Source organism: Delphinus delphis, chromosome 14 (genome assembly GCF_949987515.2).
Source record: "Delphinus delphis chromosome 14, mDelDel1.2, whole genome shotgun sequence".
NCBI classification, from domain to species: domain Eukaryota; kingdom Metazoa; phylum Chordata; class Mammalia; order Artiodactyla; family Delphinidae; genus Delphinus; species Delphinus delphis.
Window position 1 is genome coordinate 73,648,370 of NC_082696.1, and position 12,880 is coordinate 73,661,249.

Here is a 12,880-nt window from a genome sequence, read left to right on the forward strand (position 1 = left end):
ATCCTTTGTTGAGCTGAAACAAATAGACTACCAGATATTTCTCCAGCAAAGATGAGTTTGTTTGGGATCAGCAGAGAATTGCAGTTTGGGGTCTGCAACCCTGGTGAGCTACGTGCAAGTCCCCACACAGCAAGGGAAGGAGAATGTTTTCATAGCGGGGGCGGGGGGGAAGGAAGTTGGGACGGCTGTAGGAAACATGAGTCCGTAGCTTTCTATTGGCTGAGTCCTTCCTGTTGGGCTCTGCTATTACCTCAGGGCATAAGAACTCCCCCTTCTGGTCTCCCAGCTCTATTTAGTTGAGGTTTCTGTTTATTGGTGGTTTTTTTTACATTTAAAAAAATTTTTTTTTAATTTTATTATTTTAATTTTTTTTTACAGTAGGTCCTTGTTATTTATCCATTTTAAATATAGCAGTGTGTGCATGTCAATACCAAAATCCCAAACTACCCTTCCCCACCAGTAAATATTAAGTTCCTTCTCTAAGTCTGCGAGTCTGTTTCTGTTTTGTAAATAAGTTTATTTGCAACATTTTTTTTAGATTCCACATATAAGCGATATCATATGGTATTTGTCTTTCTCTGTCCAACCTACTTAGTGTGATAATCTCCAGGTCCATCCATTTTGCTGCAAATGACATTATTTCATTCTTTTTAATGGCTAATATTCCATTGTGTATATCTACCACATCTTCTTTATCCATTCTTCTGCTGATGATCATTGAGGTTGCTTCCATGTCTTGGCTATTGTAAACAGTGCTGCCATGAACACTGGGGTGCATGCATCCTTTTGAACCATGTTTTTCTCCGGATATATGCCCACAAGTGGGATTGCTGGCTCGTATGGCAGCTCTATTTTACACTATAACGTAACTATAGATGCAGATATGCTTACAGCCATGCTGCTTCCTCTCTCCCCTGCTTCCTTCACATGCAGCTCACTCCACCATGGGAACGAGCAGTCACCAACAGTCTTACCAGCTCTGTGGATGAATCCTCATGGGTCTTGTCCTTTAGAAAAATAAATAAATAAAAGCGCAACAACAAACACAGACCTATTTTAGGCAATGGTTGGATAAATTTTTTATAAACTACAGGTAGTTAAATGTTTAATCTTGGCAGTTAGAGGAGATCTAAACAAGAGGCAAGGGGGCACTTGTCTCACACTGAAGGTGGTTACTGCTTGAAAATAGAAGCTTACAGGTTAAAAGGACTCAGAGGATTGTTTTAGGATATTCATTTCTATATACATAACTGAGACATTGAGAATTGGGGGTCATTTTGTTTCATTTGTTTCTATAGCAAAAAGGCAAAGAAACTATAAGCAATGTGATCATTTGTGACATTTCTTAGGTTTATTATAGTATAAGAATACAGACTAACATTTCTGAAACAAAAAGTGAAACCTGTGATTTGACAAGGAAAAATATGTTTATGAGATTAGGACACAAAATTGGAAACTGTATTTGCCTCAGAAAAGCTGGGTGTTATAGTGGCCAAATCCATAGGCAAGATGTTAGAAAAACTGTTTGAAAATGCAATGAATACAGTAAAAAGTTGTTGAATTCAATTCAGCCTGTCAGTCATTAAACAGTTCTTGTGCACCTGCTGAGATGAAGCTAATACATACAAGTTCACATAAATTGCAATTTAAAAATCTAACAGTTGTTTGCTTTTATTTAGTCATGAAAAAGAAGTGTTATTAGCAAATATTTTGATTATATTAAAATAATTTTAAACAAAGACTTAAATCTCGAGTTTTTGTCATCTATATCTGATATTTAATATGTTGACAATTTTAGGCAAATCCAGAACTAAAGGTTAAATTCTTTCAACAAGTATCAATAACCATATTCCAGGTATGAAGTTAACATGTAACTACATTATCTTCTTTATAGTTCTCATTGTCCCTGTTCTATGTCCCCTCCAATCTTCCTTCTACATAGTTACCAAAACAATCCTCCTAAAATGCTAATTTGGTATTAATCTCCTATTTTAAACTTTTCCATGATTCCCAATGACCTACAAGTCAGAGTCCATTTTTTAAATTTTAATTTTAAATTATTTTTCAAAAATTTTTATGGAAATACAGTTATTTACAATGTGTCAGTTTCCGGTGTACAGCAAAGTTATTCAGTTTTATACATATATTCTTTTCAAAATCCGTGTTTAAATTGCAGCATACAAGTTTCTTCACAATCTGGCTGCCACTTAACCTTCCTATCTCATTCTCCTCCAGTTCAACTCCTGACACTAAAAAAAATATTTTTCCAGCTCACTGAATCTCATAATTTCTAAACATTTTGTGATAGGGCTAGCAATTTACCCATATTACAATTTGTAGAGTAGCGGAAAATATGATTTATTTTGGAGAGAAAAAAAGTTGAAATCTTCAGCTTGCTTCAATCACTCTTAGATAACCGAGTCTTGGCTTAGATGACTCCAGCAGAGACATCTGTCTTCTAGACATCTATATATATGAGATTAGGGTAGGACCTTGCTCACCGTTCATTAGATAGACTCTCAATAAACTTACATGATTATCAGACAGTAAAATTTTTGATAAACTTTTGATGAAAAGGCTGAAAATTATAGATCAGATGATTAACTGTGGCCTAAATAAATAGGAGTTTGTTTTTCCATGACAAAAAAATCCAAAGATCAGTAAGCGCTGTTGTTAGTTTATCTGTTCTGTGCTAACATGGATGAGAAGCTCTTTCTGGTTTTCACTCTACACGCTTAGCATAGTGGCATTTTCCTCAGATTTCTAGCTTCGTGGACAAAAAAAGGAAGCTTCAGGAGCATGCTCCCAGCCATATCCCTATCTTATCCAGATAAAAAATCATTATACAAAAGCCACCCCCAGCAAATTCCACTTATAGCTCATTGATCAATACTTGGTCAAATATTCACCCCAGTCGGTAAGCGACGAATCGAAAGTGATTAGCCGGCTTTTTCAACCTCACTAATGGCAAGGGAAAAAGGGGTTGGCACTGGATGTTGGTGTCTTTCTCAGTGCTTTTCAGGAGCTGGGAAAGGTGGTCCTTAGATCCCTAGAGTGTCCTTGCCAATGATCTGTCGGCCTGGTCTCTGCTGACTTTATAAAGTTTCTTGGACAACTCAGGCTCCTCTTAGCTCTGACCACTCTTTGGACCCTGACCATACACTGAGGTCTGACTACATTAGTCACTTGCTCCCTTACCAGATGGCACAACCCAGTGCATTTGCTGTAGAGTTCCTGTACATTCCTGTAGAATGTAACATTCCTGTAGAATGTAACATTCCTATAGAATGTAACAATCTAATTTTTCAAAATGCTACCCTGTTATAATTTCACGTTCTTACATACAGTCTGTATTTAAGACGTGCTATACGCCCATGCCTCTACTTCACCTGTCTCTTTCTGTATTTGGTGATAATCCTAGGTATCCTGAAAGACTCTTTTAAATGTCACCTCCTCTGTGAAACCATTAACACATTAGAGGGGGTTTTCTACCCTTACTTAAGATCCCAAAGAATTTTAATAGCATTATTTATAGTGCTTTCACCTTATAAGTTTTTGATTAATACTCTCTTTCCCTTTGGGGGAAACCTACAGCGTAGTTAACCTTTCTTTCCCTAAACCCATATGGGGATTCATGAATATGTGTTGAATGAACACCTGATAGCATGCTTGCTTTTCCCGAGAATATATTCTACTTTTACACTAGGACAATCCAAACTGGAGGTTGACTGTCACTACTCTACTGAACGCTCTGGCAGAACAGTCTAGAACCACTCATGCCAAGCACTGGTACTTTCCAGAGTAGCCTGTGGAAATAACCTTTGGATGTGAGCTTCCTTTTAACTTATTTAAATGATTTTAACATACCCACCCATAATATTACTAGATGAGAAAAGGAAGGTTTGGGTATGGTTTTATTTTCCTTAGCGGTTAAGAGCATTTAAAATAATATTTGATTTTATATGAGTTTGAATTTCTAAACTTCTGAAAATCCTACTGTCTCAGAAGTTGAGACCTATTCCATGTTCATATTATAGTTGGCCCTGAATGAAATGTTTAAAACCACCACAAAGTTCAGTTTAAAAAAATATATATATATATGATGTGATATATATGCATTATATATCTATATATAATGTATATATAGATACATCACTAAGCAGTTAAAATAATAGTTCAAGGTGTTGTTCCCTTTAATTTTTGTTTCTGAAAAGGAAGCTTCAAAGCATTATTATTAATCCTAAAGCACACTCATTTATTCACTTTGCTGGACAGCAGAAATTAACATAACATTGTAAAGCAACTATACTTCAATAAAATTTTACAAAAATAATAATACTCATTTATCTCTTCTTTGAAAACTTAACAAGGGATGGGATGTGTATCCACCTCCCTTTTTGCAAAGGGCCTGGCTTTTTAAAAGCCACATTTAACAGTCTTGTCTGCTTGTTAACCTGGTGTTGTCTTCAACTCTCTTTGGAACAGCTATCTCCCAGCTGCAGTTAAACATTCAGCCTAGAAGCTCCCAGCTCACAAGACTTTCTCCATTATTCCCAAGTTTACCAACAGGGAAGCTGTAGTGTTCTCACAGAAAAAGCCAAAAGTTGCTTGAAGAGTTCCAGTATAAGTCATATTTTCCATTTTTATTTTATTTCTGACCCGGAGGCTTAGATCAAGTCTAATTTCTTTGAAGCCCGTGGTTTTGAGATATTAAATTCCATCACAGCATTAGTATCTGACACTCTTAAAAAGTTCCTACGGTGCATACATTTTCACCAAACACTTTAAATATTTTGTGGTTCTAAATATTACGCTGTATTTGAGTTGGGGAGCCATGGGACATACTTTAAAAGTCAAAGGACAGAGAAGGATATAGAATGGAAAAGTGATATAGTCCCCCTTTGTGTTCCAAGCTATGCCACAAATCCCCTTCACCTTGATGGAAGTAACTTTGATGCACTATCTTCCTATGCTTTTCCAGGTCAGGTCACAAATGTATTGATTCAGGCGAATGCAGCTTTTCACACTTGGGATGATGGGATGGATGAAGCTCCTTATATCTGGGTCAACATCTGGCTTCCATTATATGTTATATACTGCAGAAAATGAAGGAGCACAAAAGCATATTATCGCAGCCTCCATTTCTTCCTCTGATCAAATATGCTCTCAGAAACACACATATACACACACCCCCATAGGCATTTTTACTTAAGTAGTGTCATAATATGCACACTGAGGCATTTATTTTACTACTTCCTAGTCATCTTTCCACGTCCGAATATGTGACCATGTCTCATCTTTCTTAATGAGGATCTCATAGCATGGATTTCCCCATAATCCATGTAATCATTTCTGTATCGTTAGATGCTTGGGTTGTCTACAGTTTTTCCTGTTACAAAAAAATCTCTGCAATTCTTGTCTTTTCATATATGCAAACTTTCTGGAAGGCAGGTTTCAAGAAGTAAAACCCGAAGGTGATTCAGGTTTTGTTTCTGATGGATAACCACCAAAGAGCTTCAAAAAGACTGTAATAATTACACCCCACGCCATATAAAAGTCCAAGATTCCTCACACTCTCATCAACACTGGATAATAAAGGAGAAAACTTTTTATTATCTATGTATGAAAAAATAAATTATGAAAAATGTACAGGGGTGTTTGTATCTCCAATTAGAGAAGAAATATTTTTTTGAGATTTTTAAATTTTATTATTATTTTTTAATTTAAGTATAGTTGCTTTACAATGTTGTATTAGTTTCTAGTGTACAGCAAAGTGACTCAGATATATGTATACATAAATCCCCTCTTTTGTGGATTTTCTTCCCATTTAAGTCATAGCAGAACACTGAGTAGAGTTCCCTGTGCTGTACAGCAGGTTCTCATTAGTTGTCTATTTAGACATAGTATCTGTAGCGTATATATGTCAGAAACATTTTCGAAGTCTATTTGTTTCTTAAGTTTTAAAACCACACATAAACCTGGACATAAGCAGCACACATCATTTCCCGATTAAATGGGGTTATAACTGTGTTTGTTATATTAAAGGATGAGCTCCTCCAACAAAGAGAACCCAACATACAGTGGCTTACAGAATATAGAAATTTCTTTCTCATGTAACAGAACTGTAATGAGCAGTTCTGATGGACAGGACAGATCTGCTAGGTATAGTCATTCAAGACCCAGGTTCTTGCCACCTTATTTTTCCTCCATCTTCTAGAACACAAAAGAAGGTAGATACCTACCATATCCAGAAAGAGTCTAGAGGAGGCTTGTTCAATGTTTTAATTTCCAGACCCAGACACATCACTTCTGCTCACATTCTGTTGACAAGAACTTGGCCATCTTAACTGCAGGGGGACTGGGAAATGCAGTCCAGCTAAGAGGCCTGGACTCAATCACAACTCCATTTTCATGACAGAAGGGGAGAACAGATTGGGTCAAATTATCAGTCTTGCCACACTTACTAAACTTCCAGATATCATAATAGTGATTCAAGTAACTAAACTAAATTAAGGAGAAAGCATTTCCTAAAGTCAAATCCAGGAGAAGATAGAATTGCTATATTCAAAAGACAATGTTTTTACATACGTGTGCTGTAAATTACACACAAACTTTGATATAAACAGAGCACATCATTTCAAATTACATAGAAATTTTCTCCCAATGATTTTTTGTTTAAGTATTTACTACTATGTGGTCCATCCTACGCCTTCTAAAGGAACTGGTCATTTCTCCTTACCTGCAGAAATGACCTCTAAATATTGCAATGACTTAGAATGAAATCCCAGGACGCCCCACTTGTCACACTTTTTTCTTCAATTTGTGACAGTTTCTTCTCATGACTGTTCAATTCTGTGCCATTTTTCAAAAACAAATTTGTAATAACTTAACATTTTGAAAGTATACACAAATAAGCCTAAAAAGAATTCAGGGTCTAGAAGAAAAGTCACCAAATGTATGCTCTATATTCAGTGAGATGTCAATTCCAAAGCTGTGCTGGGATAGAAGAGAATAGAGGAAGCCGTAAACCCTTCTAGTTGGACTCAAGCCTGCGCTGCAATACAGGCCTAACTCCAGTCTTGTTGGCACATTGAACACATTTCACTAAAGGCATACAAAAGGTCCTTTATTGTTTTCAGAAAGATGATAAGACCAGCTGAAGAGTTTAATGCCTTCTTTGGCAGTGAGAGATGGAGTCAGGGAACTTTGGCAACTCAAAGGGAGCAATAAAATGACCATGTGAAAAGGGCACGTTGGAAATATAGTAATGACGGCAATGTAAGATGCATAAATGCGATCAAGATTTACTGCTGGAGATGTTACCAGAGCTTCTGATGTGCTGTCATTCTCTACTGAGCCTGGCAGCTCGCTTTTAGAGGAGCAGGGAGTCACAAATAAGTACCAATCAAGGTAACTCCAGGACTGCAGCCTGCTGTATTCTGACCTCATAAACAAGGTATTCTGTAGAATGTATGCATGAGTCAAGGACCGTCTAAAAGGTGATACAGAAGTCTCAGTTCTCAACATAGAACAGAGGAGTAGGTAGTTTACCATCAACTTTACCAGATGGCTTCTTTAAGCACGGTCATAAATAATAAGTGAATGTTATGTGAAAAGAATCAAGGAGAATGAATGGACAACTACTTCAGCCTGTCCATTTTACAAGACTTCTAATGTTTCAAAGAAACTTGGCACATTTTTTCTGGAGAAGCTTACACCTTCATTCTCTGCCCCTTATAGATTACTCTGATTAATCTCTTTCATGCTCATAAACATCTCACATGCCCATGTTTGTTACCTGAAGATATATTGTACTCCTGTGTTTAGCTTGGTACATTTTCCTTTCCAAAAATGTCTCTGGGACTTCCCTTCATTAGGAATCATTCTCTTTTCAGTTCAGTGTCACTCACCTGTGACAAAGACTCATGAGCTGCTTAATGGGAAGCACAATATAGCAGGAAAAATATGCCCAGGCCAACTGCCTGCTCGAGAGCCTGGCTTTCATTTTCTCAGCATCTCAACCCAATCTTTCTCTAGGAGGCCGATGATGGGGTTGAGAGTGAATTATTTGTCTGATGGCTTTCTAATAGGGAGGTGGTTCCGAGAGTCAGGATGGAGATGGCCGATCTTCTGCACACGTGTGCGCCAAGTCAAATTACAGTCCAGAGGGCCAGTGGTGAAAGACAACACATTAACCTGCACTGACACCTGTACATCTGACACACCCTTTCCTGAACTCAAAAGGTCTGTTTCTTTTGAAATATTTATGTCACTGAAAGTAAAGGCCATTCCATTCTGGTGTTTCACTTTACATGATGATGAAAACTGACACTTAAAACAATGAAATCAGTTTCCAAGGCAGAGGGTAAACACACAAAGATGCATCCTTTCTGCCACAAGAGAAGTAAAGGAAATGTACATATCAGGTCCTGAAAGGTAAATCTTCAATCGATTTTAAATGGGATTTTTATTCAAATATCCAAATGACCGTTTCTCTGGAGCCTCTTCAATTAGTCCATAGTAACCAAATTGAACATATTGCCTTATTCTATTATGCTGTGTCCTCTTGACTGTCAAATTCTGGAGAATTCAAAACAAGTGTGCAAGTGAAACTGAGAGAGGTTAGTATCACAAGAGCATTTGTTGCTTATTAAGATCCTCTGTGTGCTGATTCTGAGACATGTTAATGATTAAATTAATAAAAATAATAATTTTACCTGACACTTTAGATTTAATTTTAGTAATTTAAAAGAAAAACATAATCAAGCATAAAATGAATTTGCATTTTGAAATAAAGTTAGTAACTTGGACTTGGGTTTCTTTTCTGTTTTCTCAATGCTTTTTGCAATATTCATGCACCTGTGGTCTCATGTCTTTTCCCATCAATCCACTGAAATTGCTGTCAACCTGTGTGTTAATGACTTCTTTGTTATTAAATCCAGGTGACATTTCTCAGTCCTTAACCTACTTTACCTCTTACTCATACATCTAAACAACGTTTACCAAATATCTACTAAGTGTCAGGCACTGCATTAAATGTCAGGCATAAATGTTGAAGCAGAGTTTATTGTGGAATAGAGGAGTTGGATATTAATGAGTTACAGAAATAATTATTCTATTGTTGACTCATAAAGAATAAATATAGCATGCACTAAGAGAATATAGTTGGGAAATATAATTTAGTCAGAGATGTCAGCAAAATTTCCCAGAGGAAATGACTTCTAAGCTGAAATTTAAAACTTATTTACTCAAAAATACCTATGTAGGGCTTCCCTGGTGGCGCAGTGGTTGGGAGTCCGCCTGCCGATGCAGGGGACACGGGTTCGTGCCCCCGTCCGGGAAGATCCCACATGCTGCAGAGCGGCTGGGCCCGTGAGCCATGGCCGCTGAGCCTGCGCGTCCGGAGCCTGTGCTCCGCAACGGGAGAGGCCACAACAGTGAGAGGTCCGCATACCGCAAAAAAAAAAAAAAAAAAAAGAAAAACAAAAAACCTATGTACAACTATGTAACTTATTTATCTTCCATTCAGTCGGTCAAAAACATCAACTAACTAATATGTTCACAGATACCACATAATACTGCTCAATAGTTCTTAGCTGGGCTCACTTAAACTGATAAACTGAGGCTGGAATATAGTATAGTGCTGATAATAATAGACTAGTGGGTAGGCTGGGGCTGACTGGTTTACAGTAACTTAACTAGCATAGCTAGGATAACCAATGCATCTTTCCACTTCATCATTCTTTGGCATGCCAGCTCAGACCTAATCACTTGGCAGGCACAAGGTTTTAAGACAGAGAGAGGAAACCTGCAAAGTCTCCTCAAGTCGAGGCTCAGAAGTCACACACATCAATTCCACCACAGTGTACAGATCCAAGCAAGTCACAGGCCAGCCCAGATTTAATGAGTAAAGGAATTGATAGGAGAAGCTGCAAGGTCATAATGCAAGATCAGAAAGAAAACTTGGAATAATTTGTGGCCACTTTTGCAATCTACCACAATGAGGTAGGTGTTATTTCTCCCTATTTTATAGATGATGAACTAAAGCTGGAATATAGCACAATGCCTAGCACAAAGTAATAGTCACTAAAAATTATAAAAATAAAAGAATACAGTCATGAATAAATTGAATAATTAAATTAATTCATACTTAAATAGAGCTATGGCTGAGGCCTGGATTGTCTGTTTCCATGGCCTGATTCTTTCTTGTTACTCTATACTGGCTCCTGAATATAAAAAATCCAATGAGATATAACAGTTGAGGAATGACATGACTGTCTCCAGCTGGGGACTCCCATTGGTAGCCGTGAGACAGCTACATAGGAAGCAGTGGTTCTAAAACATTGGATAATAAACCTCACAGAACTATGATCCCTGAGAGAAGGGAAACACATGAGAAAAACTCTACAAGTGCTCCAACTTACAGCCTAGAAGTTTCCAGGTTGAAGTACAGAGTGGGGAAATCCAAACAGAACCTGGCAGTCTTCCTAAATTTGAGATTAGTGGTCAAGAAGCTCAAGATAGCTAGACTTTGTAGAAAAGAGTACTGGAGAGGATAAAGCTGCACAGAGAGAGAGCTCCAAAGAGCTATGGAAAAATACCATTGAGTCTATGACTGAGCACAGCTCTGGAATGCAAAAGAAGAAACTACCCAAAGCCAGGGAAAGAACCACTGAAGAGCAGAAGGTGAACAAGTGGTAGAGCTCAAATAGGGCTGGGAATAGTTCACGTTCCCCCCAGCCAGAGTAGAGAGACTTTATAATATACAGGAAAATGAGTAGAATGGCCAGAAGGGTATTGCCTTAGTAGTGGGGCTAAGTTAGCTTGAGACAAAAGGCTTCTCTGGATTCAGGAAAGCCTCAGAAGGATCAAACTAGTTCCAAATAACTTAACTGTACATCAGAACAAAATCAACACTCTTTAAAGAAATTAAAAAACAAAACAAAATAAGATATAACAATGATATTCAACATCCAGTGAAAAACTACCAGCATGTAAGAATCAGGAAAATATTTGCCCCATAATCAAGAGAAAAATCAATCAACAGAAACAGATCCATATATGACAGAAGTAATGAAACTACAAAGACTTTAGAACAGCTATTATGAATATTATAAATGCTTCATAAATTCAAGGATTAGAAAAACACATTAAAATGATGAAAAGAAAAATGGAAGATATAAAAAAGACCCAAACAGAAGTTCATGAGATGAAAATAGCAATATCTGAAATTGAAAAAATTATATTGTATGTGATTAACAATAGATTATACAAAAGATCAGTGAATCCAAAACATAGGAATATAAACGATTCAAAAGGAAGCAAGAGAGGTAAAAAGACTAAAAAAGACACTTCCCCCACCAAAAAAAAAAAAAAAAAAAAAGAGCATTAGTGACCTGTGAAACAATAACAAGTGGTCTAGAGTATGTACAATTGGAATCACAGATATGGGAATGTAGGGGGAAGGGAGAAAATATTTAAAGAAATAATGGTGTGATGGATTGGGAGATTGGGATTGACATATATACACTAATATGTATAAAATGGATAACTAGTAAAGAAATAATGGCTGACGTTTTTCCAAATTTGATAAAACCAATTAACCCAGATATCCAAGAAGTTTAACAAATCCAAAGCAAAAGAAAGAAAAAGAAATTCACACAACTGCACATCATACAAAATTACTGAAAACCAGTGATAAAGGAAAAAATATCTTAAAATCAGCCATGTTGGAGAAAATATATTTTTCCAAACAAAGATATGATTATAGCAGAATTTTTGTCAAGAAGTACAGAAGCCAGAACACAATGGTATAACATCTTTTAAGAACTTAATAATTCTATAAAGAGCAAAAACATCTGGCAAAAATGAACACATAAAAAAAGGTTGTTTTTCAGATGAAAAGGAAAGAAAAAAAGAAAGAAAGAAAGAAAGCTGAGAAAATTCATTGCCATCAAACATGCACAAAAACCAATATTAAAGGAAGTGCTTGGGCAGAGGAAAATGGTAACAGGTGGAAACTAAAATCTACAGAAAAGAATAAAGAATGCTGAAAATGGCAAACATACGGGTAAATGTAAAATCCTTTTAAAAATTGGTTTTCTCATTTATAAATATCTTTAAAAGATAATTATTCAAAGCAAAAATAATAATGTATTTGGGGATTTAGAGCATGTAGAAGCATCGATCACTGCAATAGTAAAAAGGTCAGGAAGAAGAAAATGAAAGTATACTACAGTAAGATTCTTACACTGTATGTAGTGGTGTAACATTATTTGCAAGTAGACTATGATAAGTTAAAGGTGTGTACTCTAAACCTTAAAGCAACTGCTGAGAAAAATAAAAGCCAATAAAGAAGATAAAATGAATCATAAAAGTACTTAACTTAAATGAAGGCAGAAAATAGGAATAAAGTATCAAGGAATAGATAGGACAAATAGAAAATAAAAAATAAGAAAAAAACCTATGCAAATGGCTAAATGTTCCATTTAAAAGTCAGAGATCATCAAACTGAACTTAAAAGAACTACCCAATTTTATTCTGTCTACAAGAAAGCCACTTAAAATTTGAAGACACAAATAAGTTAAAAATAAAAGAATGGAATAAAATATACTATGCAAATACTAAGCATAATAAAGTTGGAATGGATATATTAATTTCAGATGAAGCAGATTTTTAGAATAAGAAATGTTAACAGGAGTAAAACGGGACACTTCATAATTAATGTGGGATCAATTCATCTAAAGGATGTAATAATTCTAAATGTTTGTACACCTAATATGTATACAAATACATTTTGAACTTTAAAATACATGAACCAAATATTGATAAAATTGAAAAGAGAAATAGACAATCCTAAATTACAGCTGAAATGTTTCAA

The 12,880-nt window shown here is 36.1% G+C and overlaps 1 protein-coding gene across 1 annotated transcript in view; it reads right to left on the bottom strand.

Annotated features, from left to right (window-relative positions):
* Window positions 1–1,118: 1,118 nt before the first annotated feature.
* Window positions 1,119–12,880, bottom strand: part of BCKDHB (branched chain keto acid dehydrogenase E1 subunit beta) — a 287,088-nt gene continuing 275,326 nt past the window's right edge. Inside the window, exon 11 of the mRNA XM_060030308.1 lies at window positions 1,119–5,096. The gene's annotated coding sequence lies outside the window, so the exon portion shown is untranslated. The remainder of the gene's footprint in view (window positions 5,097–12,880) is intronic.